Source organism: Heliangelus exortis, chromosome 3 (genome assembly GCF_036169615.1).
Source record: "Heliangelus exortis chromosome 3, bHelExo1.hap1, whole genome shotgun sequence".
Taxonomy (NCBI): domain Eukaryota; kingdom Metazoa; phylum Chordata; class Aves; order Apodiformes; family Trochilidae; genus Heliangelus; species Heliangelus exortis.
Window position 1 is genome coordinate 39,593,385 of NC_092424.1, and position 22,991 is coordinate 39,616,375.

Here is a 22,991-nt window from a genome sequence, read left to right on the forward strand (position 1 = left end):
CTAATAACATTTCTAAATTGGCTTTTTGAAGTCAGGACAACTGAAAATGGGATTACTAATTGCATCGCACTCATTTCTAGATGGAAAGATGAATCAGAGGAGCCAGACGTTTTTTTCTGGCCCTTGACTGACTTAATCTCCCTATGTGGTCAAAGAGGTTAAAGGGATATATTAGTGGGAATAACTAAATTTTTTCAGAATCAGACAATAAAAAAAATTAGTTGTTTGCGCCACCTGAGCAGGATTTTTTTGCTCTTTCACTACTTTCAAATACAGAGCTGGTTGCTCCTAAATCCACTGTGATGAATACATTCCTACTAGAGTTGTATTTATTTCCTACTTTTCCTACCTGATGACTTAAAATTTGGTAGCTGTTCAGTCTGATGTGCTGTTGGATGAAGTTGCTCAGACATTAGGTGGGAAAGAAGGTGTCCCGTGCAGGGGAATTCTCCACAGCCTTGAGTTATTCCAATAAACACCCAAACCTTGACTGTTCTCCATCACAGATTTATATGTAATTTGGCGATGAGGAGGGTGGTTTTCAGCATGCTTTTACATGTGGTTTGGTGATGTTGAGTCTGTTTCACAGCTTGCTTTTACATGTGGTTTGGCTGCAGTGAGGCTGATTTACTGTGAGTTTTACATGGAGCTTGGCTATGCTAATACCAGGGTCTGCATGTTTGGGATTTTACTATCCCTGTAGTAAGACAATGCAGGTCATAATACTGAAGAACAATTTAGATAAAGTGAGAAATCAAAAACAACCTGGCACTGTTCCCTGTAATACCATAATAAAATACTCAAGCACTATTATGCCCCAGATTCCTCTATAACAACCAGAAAACTGCTGCCCCCACTCCTGATTTGAAGTCATATGTTTTTTGTTTCAAATGCAAGGGATTAGATGTAAATCCTTACCTCAATTTCAGAGGTGGGATCCAAATGGCTTCCAGCCATGTCTGCTGTTCTACCTTTGTGTGGGTTTAATGTATAGTCAATAATACATTACACAAAGAATTTGAATTATTAATCCTTTTCTTAACCTACCTAAATCATCAAATATAGGTATCTGCAACCAATAATTTCTTCAGACGTGTTCCAGTTGCATAACTTTTACAGTGACAAAACTCACAAGAAGCACCGTTATGCCCAGCTAGATCCTAAGTCTCCTAGAAATCAGCATTCTTAAATCAGACACAACACGCTGGCAAACTTTAATGACTAACTCTGAAGTATATGCAGGAAGTGTTATTTAGATGCAAAGAGTCTTGCATGTCTTGTAGAACATTAGGTCCTTTAGAAGCTTTTGTCTACTGATTGACTGATGCTATCTGTAATGACCTTTGGTTGCATAATGTTAATCAAGTTAATTCCTTTCAGATAAACAAAATTATCCAGTTTTTTTCAGCCTGGTTCTTCTCACCCCTAGAAAAGAGCTGTACATCTGTGGTTTTCATTGCCTGGTGTAAGACTCTCATCAGATAAAAATTTCTTGTTCTATGCTTCAAATCCAAGATGGAACAAAAATCTTCCAGATTTCCCATCACATAACTCCCAGTACTGTTCCAGTTTTGTTTTTCCTTTCTTTCACATGTATTAACTTAGATTTACAGACACACAGGTTTTATATCAATTGTCTTATAATTTGTCTTTATTTTTCCCTGTCAGCTCTTGAAGGAGTGAAGACAAGACTGGGAAGGAAGGCAAAGGGGAATTACAGCTAAAGTTAATACTCCTCCAAGAATCCACCCAGAGAGTCAGATATCATTTCCAGATGCTTTTGTAGGAATTAGCAACTTAACAGGGCATTAGGTGTCACTTAAAACTTTTAATCACATATCAGGAGCTGAGCTGCACAAAACAGGACAATGAGCAGAATACAGAAATAAAGTACAGCAAATACTACTCAGTGTGCATGTTGTCTGGAAACAAACATGCTCAGCAGATGAATTAGCAAAGGCAGAACAAATCCTTTTACCTTTGCTCGGTTCTAGAAGCAGTAATCTGAGTGAGTAACCACTAGAAAAAAGTATTTTATCTGAGAAAATGCAAAGGAAACACTCCAACAAGTATTTTATCTGAGAAAATGCAAAGGAAACACTCCACCCATTAATGCATTGACACAAAGAGAGCATTTCATATTAGCAGTGTTTAATGCTCCTCTCTAGGCGCTCTTAGTAATTTCTGCTCTTTGGTGAGAGTGTTCTACATCCAGTTACACTGCTGTGACCTGGATGAGAGCTGCAGCTTTCAAAGTTGCGTGACTGAGTGCAGAGACTTCTGGATGACGTTATATTTTACCTTTTGTGTTTTGCTACAGCACAGCAAGTTTGCTGGTACCTCCCTTTCCTGAGTTCAGAGTTGGTTTGCAGAATTTCCTCTTCCAGAACTGGAGGACAGATAAAAAAAGCAAGCTTAGAGGAGGGTCTTGCTTTGTTGTTGCTATTTGCTTTGGTTTTATTTCTTTTTTTAAACTAATCTGAATTCCTTGATATAAAGTTTTTCATTATCTGAAACCTAAAGAGAGATAGATATTTAGAACTGAACCATCTTGTTTCAGTTAGCATTTATGGAACGATCCACAATTTCAGTTCAGTTTTCATTAACAGATGCAATAGCATAAAAACTCATAATGGAAAATATTACTTTAGACTATGACATGCCCTTATTAGAAGATACACACTTTAGATCACTTTTCTCTCCAAATTTATTTTGTTCAGTAGAGTTCATGACTTGCTGTGCAATGGGGGGACACTGGAATTTAACAGCTTTAGCCATGTTTCATTTATCTTTGTAATCAAGCTGTAAACAGCCCATATGAAGGCACACGGGTCATCACATGCACTCATAAAACAGAGCAAGTAATGCTGGCAAGGGAACCTGCATGGTCTTCTTGCAGACCAAATTCCTGTTTAAGACTCTGAAGATAAGAGCCAAATTAAGCTGTTTCTTATGTTAAAAAATGGCACATAGTACCATTGAGAGTAAAAAGGTTAAATATTACTTTGGGGCTCAAACTACAAGCTAATGCTTTTCAAACCCTTCCACATTTTGGCTGAAATGAACTCAAGGTTTCTTTGCCACTCTCACCATATCAGTTCCTATCAGAGTCTAACACCTGAAGCACAAGGGTTTGTTTTCAAATTAGCCACATTTTTTGTGTATTTGATACATGTATGTATCACATGTATTTGATCTTAATTTCTTTCTGCCAGTCATGATTCCACTTCTTTGATCCCTCATGACACAGATCTGGCAGTTGAAATGTTTCAAAATCAGTAGTTTGGGAGTTCTTTCCCAAAACTTAGATCTCATTTTAAGGTTTCTCCCCCCCAAAAAAGAGAAGCTAAAAGCCTTTTTGTTTCAGGACAAAACAACATGAACAAGTTTTCCCTTGAGAAAGTAGTACTGAGCTTTGCTCTTCCAAGGCTGGTTCCCATTCATCCAGATGACCTCTGCTGGAGTGGCAGACTTTGTGACACAACCAGCTAGGCTGCCCGAAAGATTTCTTTGAATTTTTCCTTCTGCCAGCTCTGTCCCCACTGTAATATCACCTGCATAGTTGTACTGACAACCACTGGGAAAACGCTAGCACACACTGACTGCCAACATTTCTGCTGAAAGCAGATATAGGCAGCTATATAAAGAAGACATTAGAAGGTTTTGCTGTTTCCTGTATCCACCCCAAGCAGATACCTCTGCAAAAACTGCTCAGGCAGTACTGAAATGTGGATGTTTCCAGACATCTCAGCTGAAGGTAAAATTAAAAAAAGATGGAAAGATAAAGAAAGGTGGAAAATTTTGAGAATATTATAATGAAAAATAATGTTGTTATCCTTTTACTAGACCTTTTTTTTTTTTTCTTTGAAAACAGATAAAAGTGCAGCAGAATGACTACTGAAAAATCTATCTCCTCCACTTTGCATCATGAATGACCTCAGTCTACTGTAAGGGTTCTGCCATTCTGTGTCTCTGCTGGCAAAGGCTGCAGGAAAGTGTGTGTGTGTTGGGGGGGGGGGGGTAAGGGTACCCCAGGCAATGCTGAATGTTTCCTGACAAAGAAAGGAAAAAATAAGAGGACAACAAAAAGCAACTTCCATGCAAATGTAGCTTTAGAAGCCTGCAGCAAACCTAGATGGGTGGACACCACCAATCCCCAACAGTAATATATGAGGCTAATGTATTTTCCACCCACTGCGGCAATTAATAAAGGCTGCTGCTTGACACACAGGCTGAGCTTGCTGCTGCAGCATTTCACCAGGCAGCCACTGCTCTACAAGTAACAAATCTTATCCAGGCAGGGTAAGCCAGTTATGGAAGTGAGCCAGAGACATAAAGTTTGTATGATTTCCTCTCTTTCAACCCATACAACCCTGTTTGCTGAGCACAATGCCATTACACATTCACATACCAACATATATCACTGCTAATATAGCATAGCATTGAACAGCATCAGAAAAACAGTGAAGCATTAACAAGTGTTTTGCATTTACCACACAGCATGACATGAGGATACCAAGTTCCATAATCTCAAAAACAGCAAAAGAAGAAAGCTGCTTCATAGAATCATAGAACGTCAGGTTGGAACGGACCTCAAAGATTAACTCAAACTTTAAACCTCTTTCCTACCCTTTTTTTACTTAAGGATGACTTCCGACTCTAGCTATATATAAATTACTGCTTTCCTAAGCACTTAATTCTGCACTGGACTCTGCTGATGGATGACTTTTAAGAAGTCTGTCTTTCTGCATTATTCCTTTGCCTGGAGATCTTGACTTTGGTTCTAAGACTACTTCTCATGTTGAAATTAAGTTCTTCACGTTTCTTAGATTTTTTCAGAGTGAAAAAGGCATCAAAAGAGGATGGTCCTGTCTACAGGCATGATTAGTCTAGAAGGATTCCTGAATTATAAGCAGGAAGAGAAAGAGCTTGTCATCAAATGATGTAAAGTGATGCAAAGTAAAGGATTCAAGGCATGAGACCCAGGTTCTGGAGATTCCAGAATAATAATTCATTCGTTTGTGGGGATAAGCCACACTGAAAGGGGCTTATTCTGTATATTTTTGACTAATGTCTCTAAAACTTTCCAGAAAGGATCCTTCTCTATTTGTAGGGAAGAAATAGGGACCCAATGAACTGCAAAGTTGTAAGAACTGAGTAATATCCAAGCTGTTACATAAGTAAACGCCAAAGAAAAGGCTACTGAGCTAATCACATACTCTGCCCTTTCCCTCACTACCTCCAGACTCATGAACAGTATAAATTAGCAGTTAATGGAAATGTTACTCATGACTGTAACACCTGTAGAACATCCAATGTTTTACTGGTCAGAATTTCCAAATCAAATTATTTACTTTAGTTTTATAAGCAAAGAAATTTCACAGGTTCTCTTGCAATGTGCAAGAAAATCCCATTTCCCAAATTCGTTTGCAAACCTCTCTGTTTCTAGAACTGGGATATTATTTCCCTGGACAATTACAGACTAATTTTAGTGTTCCTGAGATACAAAACAACTAGAAATAAATTCTTCATTTCCTCTGTTTTCATCTTCTCTATGTTTTCTTTTTTTCCTTTGATATTTAACAGCAGCCATTACTCTATTATTTTAATTAACAGTTAAGCCCCAGTGCTGAAGTCTGAATAGGCAACATCCTACAGATTAAAAAACCCATGCATGCAGAAACACTGGGACCTGCCTAACCTGAGTGGAAAAATCCCAAGGCAAAGGAAAAGTGTACTATATGTGAAAATGCTATCTACAGAAGTACATGGCATTGGTAAGTTCAGGTTTTGCATCTGCCTTGGTTACCTTTGGAGAGGGCTTATGGTAAAAAGAATTCAACAGTTTGCCATTCTTATATTTTATTTAGTATCTTATGTTAGAAATACAGTAGCATTAAAAGAGCTTATTTGGTTGTTGAAGAAAACATCTTTCTCGTGACTCTACGCTGCTGTGCATTCAAATGAGAATGCTGAACACAGTGCAAGTTTGAGGTGAAGAGAAAAACATAAGTGCTTTAAATGGTTGTGCTTTGATTTCAAATTCATATAGAAATAGATTTTTAATTTGTGAAAGCCCCTGGCAAGATACAACATGACTGTCTGCAAAATTGTTCATAGACTTCAGTGGTGAAGTCCTGATTATGATGGTTCCCATGCTGCATACAATTTTGAGTGTGGTCTTCATCACCTCAGCATGTTATCCTGGAAACATAGCTTCATAAATTGCAGTCAGTACTGTGATTAAAGAGGAGGTAAAAAAGGAAAAATTCTCACAAAGTTGTAACCAGTAGTCCTTGAAAATGAAATATTCTTGCTAAAGTCCTGTAAATTTTTCCTTCTGTGAGCATACTATATTCAGTCCTGTAGATAACTGAGTCATTTCAAACAGAACAAGTAGTTACATGAAATTTGATTTAAATTTGGAAGAGCTGAAGTAAATGGCTGGGGTGTTTTTTTGATTAACCATACAACAAAAAAGTAGATTTCTCAGTTGGATTAGCTACCTTCTTCATTCCCCAACAATATTAATCTTAATATATCACCCTACTGTTTAGATTTAAAACAATAATCAATTTAATCATTAATTGCTTGTTAATAGAATAATTTAGCATGGAAAAGACCTTTCAGCTCATCAAGCCCAACTGCTAACCCAGCACTACCAGGTCTGACACTAAACCATGTCCCTAAGCACCACATCTACCCATCTTTTAAATACCTTCATGGATTTTAACTCTGCCACTACCCCAGGAAACCTGTTCCAGTGTCTGACAACTCTTTCAGTGTAGAAATTTTCCCTATTATTCAGTCTAAACCACCCCTGGCACAACTTGAGGCCATGTCCTCGTGTGCTACTGCTTGCTACTAGGGAGAAGAAACCAACGCCCATCTCACTCCAACCTTATTTCAGGTAGATGTAGAGAGCAATACGGTCTCCCCTCAGCCTCCTTCTCTCCAGGCTAATTATCCTCATTTCCCGCAAAAGCTTCTCGTAGGACTTCTGCTCTAGACCCTTCAGTGGCTTTGTTGCCCTTCTCTGGACAGGCTCCAGCACTTCAATATCTTTCTAATCATGCACACAATCTCTCTGTGAAGACAGAAAAGCATCTTCCAAAAGAGTTCAGTGTCTACCATAGCTTTGGAGAAGCACACTACCACCACCACTACCCCAAGAAGCAGGACAGTTGAAGTAATTATTCTGTCATAGTGGAAGTTGGATAAATGCACAAAGGTTTACAAATGTACTCTTTCAGATATGCTTATGTTAAAGAAAGCATGAAGCTTTCTGTACACTGCTGTCATACAATCCTTCCTCAATGCTGACCAACAGGTGGCTACAACAATCAAGAACTGAGCATGAAATGTATTCATCTATATCGTGAGTAATTTTTTAATTTTTTTTTTTAATTATTGCTAAAACTGGTGCCAAATCCTCTTCAAAGTCCTAAGTGCTCTTTCCCTTAGTTATGCCATGCTGGACGAAAGTTGACTCTATAGCCTTGGGTGGTGGGAGGTTTGGTGTGTCTCACTAAAAATAGTGAGGTATGGGAAACAGTCTGAATGCAAATGGTCTGGGTGAGGGACAAATGCAGAACCATCCAAGAACAGGACAGGCACTGCTGGCCCTTGCCACAGAAAAACAGAAAAAAAAAAAATCAATTAAAGGAATGTGAGGGGAGGAAGGGAGAACATAAACTTAGAGAAAAAAACAAAACCCTTATGATTAGCTGTTGAAGACAGACAAGAATCCAAGCGCTCACAGCACACAAAGTCAGCTCAGATAAAGCTTCTGATAATGATATTTGAGAACTTCAACATGTAACAAGCAACAAGGCGTTCACTTTGCAAGTTGCTGGGCTACATCAGATCTTGCTAAACTCTTGGAGGATGCTGAAAGCTGCGTTTTTTTTAAGACCTGGTCCTTATCTGAACAATTTTTATTGTCAAGAATTTACCTACAAAGAAATTATTGCTTCTACACAGCAAGCACATGCATGTATTTATATATTCTCAAATTCACATGTACACCTAGCAGTGCTTTTTTATTTGTATTCTGGTGGAAACATCTAAATCCTGTCTTCAAAGTTGGCCTTTTTAATGAAGTAACTCATAGACCTTAATGGATTCCAACTATCCCAGAGACACCCTTTCCACTGTCAGAACTGAAAAGGGAGGAAGTGTGTGAAGAGGTCTTTACTAAACTTTGCCAAGTTTTGCTTATGTAGAGGAGGTTTCAAGTGTTGCAGTCCATGCAGAAGCCAAACAACCAGTTTGTTTTTTAATAGCCATGACCTTGTGCCTCTGTAAGCATTCTCCAGATATCCACAGGAGCCTGAAGCAAGGGCACCTTGTTCTTGTGCCCATGTTAACTACACAGCCACACATCAAACTGCCAGCAACACTATTTACAGTTGTGGATCACATAGTGTATGAAAAACCTTACAAATATGCTAAATACCTTCCAGATAGTCACAGTATCACAATAATGTTCATCATGTCATAGGAGGAAATGGGTCTTGGAAAATATCAAACTGTCATTTGGCTTAACCAGCCCCCTCAGCCTTTCTCCCACTCAAGCAGCAGGCTGAGGATGATGTCAGCATGTAGCAGATCCTCAGCATCACCCTCCTATTTGTCCTACAGCTCTTATTTTCCAGTTAAGAATACTGCCTGCATCAGATGCATCACTGCTGCAAGCCTTCCGAGAATCCCAACTGTTATAGCAACTAAATATCACTACTGTTTGTAATTTTAGAACAGGGATGGACTATAATGTTCTGCATATGCCCCACCCAACTGCTTTAGAAAAGCACTGATCCAGTCTAAAACCTTCTACTTATAGGGAAATTTGTAGTAAGAGAATATAGAGCCACGCACACTCACAACTTCACAAGTAGAACACAGGTACCAGGTTCAAACACCTAACATCAAATGACAAAAAACCTGATGTAAACCCAGAGTTAGTTTTTCACAAAGCTTTGGACTATAGTAACTAGGAAGCCATGGTTATAGGGTTCATTTCCTACCCCAGATGGAGACGCATTCAAGGTACTCATGAGGTTCAGAGAAGCAGTTTTCTTGGTGGTTCCTGTAACTCCTTGCCCACAAAACACTTGTTATGGTACAAGTTTCTTAGCTTTTCTAATTAACAGTCTTTTTTTGGAACACTTTTTATGTCTTTGGTAATCTGTGAGGCAATGGTCTAGAGTTATCAGTACTGTAAGCCTGTGGAAACCATCCTTCTTCCTGCTGCTCCTCTGTACCTGCTGGCAGTCATGGACTTCCAGCTCTGCAACACCCTCATTGGTCTTACTGCTCCCCTTGGTGTGGGGTTCAAGAGCATGGGTCATTAGGCTGCATCCCAAAGCTTTCTGCTTTCACAGTGATCTTGGTGTAACAGACGAACAAACCACTCTTGATAGCATGGTCACTCTTCTAATTTTATGATGTCCTTAGGTGCAATTCTAAGGACATCAGACATAGCAAGCTTGGCTAACAAACTGACCTAACAAACTGAGGTATGTCTTGAAGTAGTAGCTTCTAATTCTAGGGCCCTATCAAATGGTTCTGGTTCATATGCTCATTTTTTTGAGGACCAGTTCTAGAATTAGAGAGAAATATGTTTCAGTGCAGCTTCTGCAGGGAGAGGTTACCGAAGACCTGAGATGAAATACCTCCACAGACCCACGAGGAGAAAGTGTGTAGGTAGGGGCTCTCAGGTGTGGCTGGTAGCCCCAGGTGCAGTTTGGGCAAGGGCAATCAAAGCCTATTAGTGCACTTAGGACCCTGACAAGTTGTCCCTGTTTAGACAGATCCTTTTGGGGAGGGGGTTAAGGCATCAGTTTTCCTCTAGGCAGCTGATCTACACTCGATAAGATCCATAAACAGTTTGGGATTGGGATCAGGAAACTAATGCTTAAGTAAATAGGAGTTTGCTTCATATCATATTCTACACACCAATGGGGGAAAAGGACTGTAAAGAACTTGTTCTTGGAAAAAGCCAAAACCTGCATTCACAGGAAGCTGAAAGTAACACCTTTCTCCCTCCTAGTTTTCTTCACTGAATAACCCCCTCTATACTGATATTCATTAACAAATGTATAATTATTTTTGTGTTGTCAAAATATGTAAAAAGAGTCAATTCGATGAGTAAACAGTATATCTTTGAAAATATTTCATTCATAATTTCCAGGAGAAAACAAAACAGGAAAAGAAAGGGTTGCTTGTCACAAGGAAAGACTAGAGGACAAACTTATTTGCCAGTCCTAAGTAGAGAGGTGAGCCCATGTAACTGATGTCAGAAGGCTCAACATTAGGAGTAGGTCTCAATTCTTACATTATAGAGTTGAAAAATTTCATCAATAAATATATACAGTAGGACACAAAACCCAAAAATAATCCCTGGAAGTGGGAACCTTGAACTACTATAGAGTCCAGCCTGTTGAAAAGATTCATGATACATCCCACGTTGCATATAACAGGCACAAACTGGGTCTGTTAACTTGGATCCAGAGCCAACAGGAGAGGCCAGAATGTGTAGGTGGCCTGTTTTGGGGGAAACATTTTCCTCATTGCTGCCACCTTAACAATCTGTTGTTGAGTTAGAAAGGAGGAAACCTCTCCCTGCCCCATCTGGTCTCCTGGGCTGAATTGTCCTTGCTGGCATGGTCCTCACTACCCACCTGCCCTAACTTCTGAAGTGACCAGCCACTTTGTCCATGCTAAGTTGCCAAGGACCATTTGAAATTAAGTCAAATACTGAAGGGGAGAAAATTTGGCTGACTATAGGGAGCTTCTATAACAACAGCAACTACTCAGGTTAATGTTTTTTTTTTCTTTCTCCCTCCCTGGCCACACGAGCCATTCCAGAACTTGTACCTGAATATTTGGTTCTCACATATATTTATTTGGTTAGCAGTGGCATTCCTATTTTTATAGGTAGGAGTTTTTAACTTTCTTGTTAGCAACATTAACAAGGTTTACAGCATATAAAATGAGCTGTGGCATTTAAAAAATGTTGGCCTAATGTAACACCAGCTTTTTTTTATATACATGTTCAATGGCAAACTCCTACTGACAGGCAGAATGTATTTCTATGTCTGGGCAAGTTTATAGATGGTGTTCTCACCTCTGGGCCACAAGGTCACAAATTTGTTTCTTATTCTATTAAAGAAACACTAAGAAACACTCAACAATGGTAAGTTTGTGTGCTTTGGGGTTTTTTTTTCCTTTTTTTTTTTTTTTTTTTTTTTAATGAGAGGGAACTGTTTTATGTGATCCAAGATCTTAAAGATACTCCAAGGAATCTCTGTTGAATGCTGTGCTTTTCACCCCCATGCCCTGACCAAATAATGCTGGCTGTAGATTTGAGAAGCTTTGTCTGGCTGTTATATAAAACAGATTTCAGGGAAATCTGACATGACTGATTAAAGAACAGGCACTGTGTCTCTCATATGCCTGTGCATAGTTATACTGTTTATAGAGGGGTTTCATAGGAGTAGGATTTGACTCTGCATCAAAAGGATGTCCAGGAGTAAAAGATTCATGATACCTGTTCTCAGTTCCTACCTCCTTAACAGATGCTCTGCATGTGTCTGCGGACCTCATCCAAAAGCTTTGCTGCCTGGCCTTCCATGCTTGTGGGCTGGAAGGAACAATATCCCTCCCTTGCCCACCTTCATCTGTTCTGCAAGATTTTAGAGGCAAGGCACTGGTGAACCAAGTGAAGACCTTTGCAGTCTGTACATTAATAAGTATTTACTGAACTCATGGTAATGACAAGTAAAATACAAATATTTCACAGATGATTCCTAATGACCTATGAAACAACAACTTTATTCTCACTTGGAATTATTGTTGGCTAGGCATTTTCTCCTTTTAGAACATGTGATGGCTCCAGCTGAAGCTTCCTTACTGTGACTGTTTACTGATGCCCAGCCTCATTTAACAAGAAGCAGCATCCAGGCTGGCCTCAGCCATTGCCAATTTGATATCACTTCATGCTAGAATATGTTGTGCTCTGGGACTTCATGGCTACAGAAATACAGATTTTTGGCTTGAGAAATGAGTTAGGGCCAGCAGAAAGACTGACTTTTGGCTTGATAAATGGGTGGGGGCCAACAGAAAGATTGATCTGATGAGGTAAAATTAACAGCGCAGGAGAAAGAGAACCAGCATTTGAAGGAGGGAGGATAAGCTTGTAGTTCTGTAAAAAGAATTTCATCATCATCTATTACTGTCCAGAAAGGAATAATGAAAATGCAGACAGGCAAAAAGTGCAGCTCTTTTTGTAGGATGCTTGGGTTATTGTGGTTTGAGGATCAAGGCTAGGGATCACACGCCTCTACTGAAGGGAGATCGGATGGAATAAAGCAAGGAGCCAGAATTTCTAGGCTAGAAAAAAGGCTTATCATGTTGCAACAGAGCACAGGAAAGAGAATTTGGCTGCAATATCTGACTGGAGGCCTTTTCAGCTACATGAGAGAACTCTAGGTTTATTCTTTCTCTAATTTCCTTATGTCTTTTAAGAAACTTCTGGTGGAAATTTACTTCCATTTATGGAAGGACTGGAAGAGTGAGGGCCAGATTGTGACTGAGCATCTGGTAATAAGAAAGGGGGTTCAAAGGAGAGAAAACTGCTCAAGCAGGATTTGAAAGTGCTATTCTGCACTGTGCAAGTGACAGAGTGCCAATCACTGCAAGTAGATATTTTTGAAAAGTGCCAGTTCAAGAAAATCTCTGAGGCTTGGATCCAGTATAATGACTTTTCTCTCTGAAAATTGTCATCACAGAGATTACTCTTGTGGCCCAATGAAGTACTGACTAATGCTTTGTGCGATGTCATCTGCTTCAGGTGTTCTACTCCATGGTAACTATGGGTTTGGCTCTTTAAAGGCAGTATGATAATAACACAAAAAACTATTACTAAACAACTTCTCTCAGAGGAGACATTTCTTCCTAATATATAATTTTGTTCTTCTATGCTGTATTTGGTTACCTCATAGATAATGGTTTATGATCACCATGCCATACCTTTTCTAAAACAGATTGCAGCTTGTCTTGCACCTCCTAAGACTGGCAAGTTTGGGGTTTTTTTGGCATTGGAGAATTCTGCAATATTCTCACTCTTAGAAAAAAATCCCAACAGAAATTCCCTTAAAATAAAAATCTACATCTAGGCAACAGGTATGTATCTCCCTGCAATTCACAGGCAGTTCTTCACCGAAAGATGAAACATTCTACTTTACTTATAGTTGTCTCTAAAAATCTGGGTACAGTTACAAACCCTCTGGGCAGCTCATAGCTATCCTATGAGGGAAAAAAAATAAGAAAAAAAGAAAAAAAAAAAAAAGTGGTTTTAATGTACTTCTATGTTTATTAGAAGACAGTCCAAAACAGGTGGAGTGGCTTGTCCATGAGAGACATTACTAATAAATAAGAATGATCAATTGTTTTGCATCATGTTCAGGCTTTCTGCTCTGTGAAATAATACAGATATTTTGATTGTTCTGGCAATGTAGAAGGAATACATTCAGGCAATGGGGAAGATGTTGTTTTTGGGGTTGTTTTTTTTTTTTGCTATTTGTTGGCATCATGATGCCAAGAAAGAAGTTGGTCACAATTTTCTGTAAAGAAAAATAGCAGATATTTGCCTTTCATTTTTATCCCCACCTGCAAGACCTTCTTCTGAGATAATTTTCCATAGCTCCATTGAGGACATAGAAGAAAATACTTGAAAGCACTTCAACTCTCACATTTACTTTGAGGAGTTCTCCCTTCTGCAATGTTATACACATGTGAAATTAGCGCTCAAACAACAAAGTACAGTGACAAATATTGAAAATCATTTTGCTCAGCAGTATTCCCTACAAAGCAACATTTATGTGACAGTGATAGAAGACTAAGAGCTTGCTCTTGGGAGAGAAGGGCAAGAACCCAGGGCTGCTATGCATATCTGGTTCGGATCCATTAACCTCCACAACACAGAGTGAAAACACCACAGAATGTGTCTGTTCTTCTAAAGTACAGTAGCTGATCTTGAGCCTGTATTGAACTAGATCCTCAATGGGCATAGATCAAATTATCAACACTGTTTTGGGTTAGTGAGGAGAGGTTTTGGTAGTGGGAGGCCACAGGGTGGCTCCCATAAGAAGCTGCTGGAAGCTCCCTCACTTCCAATTCCAGCCCTGCCTCTGGCCAAAGCTGAGCAGATAAGAGAAGCTGGATGTTCCTCTGTGAGTAACATATTCAAGAAGGGGAGAGGAATCCACAAAAAAACCTTTAGAGGAGAGGAGAGGACTAGGTGAGAGCAATGCTAGAGCAGGGATACCAAGGTTGGTGAGGAAGAAGAAGGAGGAGGTGCCAGAGTAGAGACTTCCCTGTAGCCTGTGGTGAGGTGGCAGCTCTTCCCCTGCAGCCCATGGAGGAGAATGGTGGAAGAGTCTCTGAAGGAGTCTGGTGGGGCAGACATGGATCTTTGACCCATGAAAGATCACAGTGAGCAGATATGGAGCTGCAGCCACGGAGGACCCCGTGCCAGAGGAGCTGACTGTTCCTGAAGCAGGAGAAGTCTGTTCCTGAGGAACTCATGTAGAAGGGGTTCTTGAAATATTCCCATGAGAGGGACCCTGCATTGGAGCGTGGGAAAGCAGTGTGGAGCCCTCTCCCTGAGTAGGGAAAAGCAGAAACAACATGGGGTGAACTGATCTTAAATCCCCACTCCTTCTCACCCTGTGCTGCTGAGGGGGAAGCAGGAGTGAAGTAATTTGGGCCCAGGAAGAAGGGAGGGATGGGGGAAGGTATTTTATAATTTATTCATGTTTTCTCTTCCTCCTGATAGATCAAACTAATATTTTTTTTTTCCTAAGTTGAGCCTGTCTGGTTTTGCCCATTACTGTAATTGGGGAGTGAAAACCTTCCCATCCTTATCTCAATTAATGAGCCTTTGGGTGGATTTTCTCCTCCCTATTCCACAATGTGGGGTGTTTGTGAGTGAATGGAGTCCTGGTTGACACCAGCTGGGCCCAAACCATGACAAATGCCAAAATCAATTCAGCTGCTGCTCTTTGCTTACGTGTGACATCTGATGTGAGATTCCCAAGTACCACAATCACTACTCCAATGTCTTATAACCAGCCCACCATCATGACACATTATATCTAGCTCTTCCAGCAGCTACCCCATGCCCTGTGCTTTCAGTGACTCTCTCCCTTTCCTCTGCCCTATTACTGCTTTCTTTCTCCTGAACTGGCATCACTCAGCATTATGGCTAGGAGACCAATTCTCCAAACTGAAAACATCAAAGCATATCTCAGGTTAGATCTCATCCCAACCCTCCAAGTTTGTTGACTTGGAAAGTGAATAACTAATAAGGCAGCATGCCATTGTTTTCTGTTTATTATAATGGAAATAAATTGTTGGCTCTGAATCAGGCACTGATTGTTCCTTTGATATTACTGCCAGGAAGGAAAATAAAACAGCTTTTTTAAAATCACCTTTCACAGGGAGTGCCACAGGCATTTGAAAGATGAGCCTTTTTCCATGTCAAAGGCTCTACCAGAAGTGCCAAACACACTAAAAGAAAAATTCAAACCTTTTCCAATAGAAACAAAAAGAGAGAAGGCAAGAGCAGGATGGCTGGGGCAGTCGGATGGCTTGGGTGGGCTGGCATGCCATGCCACAGATGTCCTGCAAGTGCTCATAGGGCTGCAGACCCATGACTCTGTGACTCCAAGGTGAGGAGCACTTCCTGAAAAATATGGAACAGATCCTTCACATTTTTTTCCCCTCAAAAAAAGCACAGGTGGGCTAAATGAATTACTGTCCACCTGGCAGCTCTTAAACTAATAATAAGAGACAGCCAAAAAGACAGAAGAAGTGATTTGCCTCTGAACTTGAACCACCCATGGGTCTTGCTTATGTATTTCTCTCTTTCTCCCTCTCTCTTTCTTTTTTCTCTTTTCTTTTTCTTTCTTTTCTTAAAGCTACATGAAGTTGTAATTATATTGCATCCCCCAATGCCTTCTCAGAATTTTAGTTTCTTCCCTGTAGACTTTTAGGTGCAGGTGTCTAAATTTCTGTCGGAGCACCACCACCTCTGGTTAATGAGGGAATATGTTGTGCATCAGCACCCCTGTAACATGCACAGAGAGGAGCTTCCTCATTGAAGCTTATAGCTGGATCCAGATCTTAATCAACCCAGAGCACAGTGGTGTTTGGTTTTCATGACACACTGCAGTTTGATTTGGCTCGGGGCGGATGACGAAGCACAGTGCCAGATTCAGATCTCAGGCCAAACTTGGATTTTGTGTTTCAGCTACCAAACTTCATCATGGCTTGGAAAAGTTATACTCTCACCTGCTCACGCCATGTAAAGAACACCTGTGATTTGCTGGAAATGTGCTTGATTGTGTCATGAGAAACTCCTCAGTTGACAGCCAGCCTATGAGAGACTGGTTCAGATGGCCTTGGCTGCCACAGGTGATGATGTGCACCAGGAGCGCAGAACCACCAAAACATTCTTAGGCTCTTCAACTGCAAAAGAAAAAGAAAAAAAAAAGGTGCAATGAGAAGCTGTCAGGAGCAGACCCTTGTTCCAAAAGTCAAACCAACCCATAGCTTATTTGGCAAAAATCCTGTGTCCAGCAAACAGCATGGTGTGCTAAATATTAAGGCACTGTTTGACACAGATCTTATGCCTATGGCTGTAAGTTCATCCTTATTCTGCAAATTATTGAACCATACTAATATCTTCAAAGCTGTTGCTATGTCCCACAAAATGGAGTAATATAACTGGGACCTTATATATTATAACTGGTACTTATGACATAGGTGCTTTTTCTGAACTGAAAGGTTTGAAGGGCTGCCACCAGAGTGCCCTGGGATTAAGTAAAGACATTCCACTGGCTTCAGCAAACACTCAACCAGATCCCAATTTTTTTACTTATTACTGGCTTATAATGGTGTATTTGGAAAGGAAAAGGAAGGAGCTTTTCTCCAGATAATACCATCTCCTCTATTTCTGAAAATTAAGGGATTGATCACTGACCTGTAAGTACTTGATGATCACTCTTCAGTTAGAAATTTTATGATTGTTTGTAGGTTTACTAACTAGCACTACCTGGTAATTTATTTCCCAGGTGGGCTACAAAAGCCATGTGGAAGAAGGAAAACAGGGTCTAAGGGCTTGCTGTGCAAACAGATGATTGTACTAGCTGAATTTCTTCATGCATGTTTTCAGAGGAGAGGTAGAATTTGCTTTCCTAATAAAACAATGTATTTTCTTTAACCCAGAAGTAACAGTTCAAATTCTTAATTATTTAATTAAAACATTGGTGATCACTATCTCTTATCTTTCTGTCCACAAGATGTGGACAGAAACTGTATTTAAAAACAGCAAAAAGCTATTCAGGCCTCAAAATCTGTGATGACAGAGGTGTGATGAAGCTCTGAATGACTCACTAGGGTCTTTGCAACCATGTCAACTCTTCCTGGGGGCACCCTTCTTTCCCCAAAAGCCAACCAATCTCAGGGGCTATGCACAAACTTTCATGCACTGAACAGCATGAGCCAGAGTTATGGTATCCCCCCAGGGCAAGAGAACAATCTCAGGAGACAAGGGCAGCTTCTTTGTAAGCACTCAGTAAGTGCCCATTTGCTGGCAAGTAAGGCTGTACCATGAAGCTTACCCAGGGAAGCTTGTAGATGCTGAGACTTGACAGCTTGACACTTTCGTGCTGCTGGATTCCTAAAGCACTGTGGTTTGGCTCACAGTTACTGGTCCATCTGTAAATTGCTTGATGCACATTGATCTGTCCTATCTGAAGAGACAAAAGTAAACGACAGACCTGAAAATTCAGTCGGCATTGATATTCTGGCACATGAACTGCTACATGATCTTTACAGGACCTCCTTGGAGACTGTGGAAATGTTATACTGTGGTATGCAAAACCAATATTAATCAAAATTTCTGCTTCTACAGCTGATGTGGCCTCAACTCATTCTGCTTGCCAACTTACTGGGAATACTTCACTGCAAAGAAAGGTCTTTATTGCTATGCCTGCTCCTGTTCTTTTTTAAAACCTCTCTTTGGCAATATTTCTGAAATTTGAGGAAACTGACTCCTAAGGAATCATGTCTTGGACATGGCAAAGTTAAGACTGGAGCAACACTCATGCTAAAGTTATCTTGGGTTAACTTTAAAGCTGCACCTCTCTGAGGACCTCTCAATTCTGGAACGAGCAACGTGTTTCTGCATTCTGTAAGAGCCTGGATTATTTTTAATCTTCTGGAGATGTTACAAAGATCAATTTATAGTCTCTCAGAGATGGTAAGGACAAGGCTTTGGGGGCAGAAAAAAGGAAATTGGCTGTTGTGAATTAGTGAATACTGTCATTTCTGAAGAAAAGAAACTTTTTTTTTTTTCTACGTTTGTGCACCACTTGCTTCATTTCAAAGGACATTCATTCAGTGTAAACTGGAACAGATGAATGGACTGCAGTGGATCCACGTTTCCTTAGGACAGCAGAGTTGTTTGATCAATACATTACAAGTGGTGCAAACCCTCACGGCTCTCTATAGGTGCTGTGTACTAAAAAAATACAGAAGATACAGAGAAGAAAGCTTTCTTCCACTCTCCCTGTTAGTTTTATATATACTACAATGAATTATGCCAACGACGTTTTCCCAAATTACCTTAACCTGGAACAGTACTTTCCTTGTAATTTTGGGAGATACAATTTGTTGGCACTTCCAATATTATGCAAAGATTCCAGTGGGAAAAAAAAAAACATCAGAAAGAATAGAGTTTGAGCAAACCTGTGGTTTGTGCTTCCTGTAATATTCAGAAATTCATATTTAAAAATTCTCTGTTCAGGTTGCAGACCCAAAAATTCAAATATTTTCCAAAAGTCACCACAAGAACATAGCAGATACATGCATACTGAATCTGTATGTATTTCAAAAGTCATAAAAAACAGTGAGTAGATTTTTTTCTAGTTCTACATAAGACTTATTTGAGGCTTACTTATTAAAGTGTAATTCCCAACACAAGGAACATGGTACAATTGTTTTCTTACTTTTGGCAGAAGAAAAGTAAGAACCACAGAGTTTTGTATTATTTCCAACCAAAAGAGTCAGATGGCCTAAGTTTACTCAATGTTTCACAAACACTTCTGCAAGAAATCATCACACAGCATTTTTACAAAATGCTGATAATGCCCAGAGCTTCACATTCCTCATTTTAAAGTTTTTCCAAGTTTTTGGGGGCTTTTTGTTGTTGTTTTTGTTTTGTTTCTTTGGTTTTTGTTTTATACAATGCCCACCATGATCGTTTTCTTATTCCTGTAAGCACCACCAGGAATTTTTTACACCAGATTGCTTTCCAGGAATTACAATGAAGAATTTTAACTCTTGGAGCAGAGAAAGGACTTTTTCTTTGGAAAATGGCATTCCTTGTGGTGCCTTTCACCACAGTTCTCCTTTCTGGTGAGTTCCAAAGGGACACCGCAAGAAGGACTGAGATGAAGTGATGCTCAGCAGGTGGCTCTCAGGGCAGGTCCATTTCAGACCACATGGGTCCCTTTTGGTTCTTGAAAAGGTTTCAGTGACACAAAAGATGTCACCAGGCTATATTCAACTTTTTGTGGACATTTATTCATGTCCTCCAGCTCTATCTTGACCTGTCCCTGTCCTCATGGAGGTGCCCAAATCATGGGGTGGCAGGACAAGTCTCTGCCCTGCTCTGCCTGTGAACCCAGGCACTGGAAGCAGTGGTAATGGGAGATTCATTTCCAAAGCATGGTCCTGATCTGAAGCCCTTCTGTGAACCTATGAAAATGCTCTTGGAGATGCACCCTTAGTGGGAAGATCTGCTATAAATGCAAAACAGATGCTAAAGGCTCAAGAAACACATATTCATAGAAGAAAAGTGACATTTTGAAAACCATGGAAGAAGCCAAAGCTGAACCAGGATTTGCTAACTTCCTCTCAATGTTTTATCTATACTGCTGCTTCTTGAATTTAATCTTAAATCTTGACAATTCATAGCCTTTCCTGGGAATTTTTTATTTCATGGATAGCAGTCTGAAATGCTAAAGGTTTGGATATCAAAATAAACATCCCAGTTACAGACAGTTATCTGACATCAGTGAAATGGTGAATTTCTGATCCCTGAACACCTGTAAAACTTTCTTTTTCTCTCTCCAAAGATACCAAGATGACCTTCTCTTCCCCTTCCTCTGGTACTTCTCATCCTGAGCCTCCCATGTGGTTTTCTTGGCCTGCCTTATCCGACTGCACTCAAATCAGAAGACAGATGGATTTTCAATATGAGCTTTATGGTTAGTAGTACCCCTTTCCCACTAAAACATCATAGATTTCTGTGGTAATTCTACTTTCAGTGTTGTCAGAAGTATGAAAAAGCCAGGCTTGTTACATGTGGACACAATTTAAATGGATAATAATCCAGTAGGGAGCTATTTTTTATAAAGGCAGTTTTACTGAGCTATGGTACAGTCAAAAATTTGAACCTCTTATAAACTGGAGGGTTTTCTCTCATGGAGGTCAGAGTATTCTTAGGAGACTGAAAGTAACAGACCTTAATTTCTCACTTCATCTCTAATAGCTCAATTATTGCTATTCCCTCTTTCACAGCTTTGAGAAGAGCATCCAGTGGCTCTGACATCAGTTTGGTCCAGAAAACTTTGTTTGAATGATCCTTCATATATTTCACAGACTGAACATCTCAAGGATCTGTTGCTGCAGGAAACAGGTTGATGTTACCTAATCTTCACAAGCTGACACATCACCTCAGAAGTTTGTGCTTCCATACCTGGTAAATCAGCTTTCCTCCAGATAATCGGAAAATAATTATCCATGTGGACCTGAGTTTCTCCACCTGCCTTCCAAGTTATACAACAACCATGCAAACTGTACATGCATATGAGCTTGTAGTCCCTTACCTGATACCAAAGTACGTGTATTTTGGCACTGTGTGTTACCCAGCTATGAGGGACCCACTATAAAACCAGCGTGCTGCTGTGGGAGCTAGCTGGGAGGGACCTCTGAAAACAGCATCTCCCTGTTGAGAATTTTTGCATCAAAGGAGCATGTCCAAAAGTTCAGAGACAGTGGCTGGAGCCTACCTGATTCTAGATCCACGCTTACCATCAGCTCCATCTTCTGCTGCTCCTGGCTGGACCCCTGTTAACCCCCTCTATGTCTGCAATGAACTCCATACATGATGGTCCTGTCAGGTCCTGGTTTAGCCCCCATTGGGGGGCAGCCCTCCTCCTCCTCCTCCCTGGCAGCAGGGCTCAAAGAATATCCCTGAAAAACAATGTTTCAGATCCTGGATGAAACAACCACCCTTTTGCCTTCAGTACTGGCAATAGCGTTGCTCTTCGTTGATGTACACATATGAGCTGCAAGAATGTCAGCTCTGTGATTTTCTCATAAAGCAAACATGCTTCATTTTGCCCCTGACAGCAGACAGTCCTGGGCCAGTAAATGACGGACAAATGCCTTCTATATTCAACACTTCAAGTATTTTGGAATTTCTTTACTCTTAATTTGCTTGGGGGCAGACGTTTGAGATAACAGCTGTTATGGTGATATTCATCTACACGTCAGAGAATGCCAAGAAAAATGCCTATGGAGTAGACCTCTTGGGTTTTTGGTTTTGTTTTAACTGCTGTGGGGCAAATTCACTCCTTTGTCAAAGCTCTGCTCAAAACATAAGAGATAAAAATGGAACTTGTTTCTACCCTCTGACTGGGAAGAAATGTCTTTTCCTTTCTGACAGAGCACAAGTTCCCTACGTACTCTTTGACATTCTGTGAAGATAAGTGTACTGTTCTTTGCCAGACCCTGCCACATTTCTTCTTGCTGGTAGGTAATGTCACATCAAACACCAGGAAACCTTGCTGTGATTCTCTGAAGTGAGATGTGGTTTGCTTGCTCTGGAGTAACTGGAGAGGCCCTAATAAATGAAAGACATTGCTTTGCTTTCTTGGGTTCAGTTGTAAAGTTCATTGGGGAAGAAATTTCCTTTGCTTATTGAGGAGGAGGGCTCATGTGCCAAAGATCATCAATTAATAGAATAAGTCCAAAGTTCTATCTCACAGTGTTGACCCCCTGCAAGAGGGTCAAGTAGATTTATTGGTTCTTCAGAGAAGATGCCACCAGAAAGACAATGGCTTGAGAATTATTACTCTGCATGTATTTGTTTTTCCAGAGAAATACAAGATGGAAAAATAAAATGTAGGCTTGGAAACAAACTGGGATGTGCCCCTATTTAGTTTATTGATGATGACAGACCAGTTAGTCCAGTTAGTTTAATGAAACCTAACATCCTTTGTACTGGAGAAGCTTATTCATTATACATTGACTCAAACTAGTTTGTATCTGAAGATCTTGAACTACTTTACTGACATTAGGCCTGTGGGAAGATAGAGTTACACCTATGAAATGACCATTATTTCAAAGGAGCAATGTAGATACAGGTATTTTTGTGCCTGCAGCCCTGATGGTTCTGAGCACAGAAAAGAAAAAGGTTTCTTCATGCATGTTTACTATTTTCACATTTCCTAAAACCTTTTAATATTGAGGTATCAGAGATTTCTCTCTCCCATTACCTTAACATTACAGAAGGCTATTATGTTAGAAATTAAGAGCTCAGCTCGTTTGTACCAAACATCTCCAGACCAAGGCAAGGTAGTCTGGAAGACTACCATGGTCTGTTTCCCCACTTGGAAAATGAGCATACTTCCTAAAAATGTAGATAAGCATTCAGATACCACAGAGATAGAACTCACGAAGGTACCTATGTGGTAGAAGAAATACATGTGAAAGAGAAAGCTGACCTCGAAGTTAAGCCTCGAACAGAAATCACAAAGGTTAACCATCTGAGTAACCTGTTACCAAGTAAATCTTGTGGTTTGTTTCCCAAAAGGTATTTTCCCAAAGGTATTTTTTTCAGCTTTGACACACCT

At 40.1% G+C, this 22,991-nt stretch overlaps 1 long non-coding RNA gene across 1 annotated transcript; it reads right to left on the bottom strand.

The window, feature by feature from the left end:
- Nucleotides 1-386: 386 nt before the first annotated feature.
- On the bottom strand, nt 387-17,815 carry LOC139794543 (uncharacterized). The gene is made up of 4 exons (XR_011725171.1): nt 17,688-17,815; nt 16,357-16,533; nt 2,302-2,389; nt 387-1,691 (listed from the first exon to the last, which is right to left on the bottom strand). It is a non-coding gene; the product is annotated as an uncharacterized lncRNA (long non-coding RNA).
- Between the last annotated feature and the right edge of the window lie 5,176 nt (nt 17,816-22,991).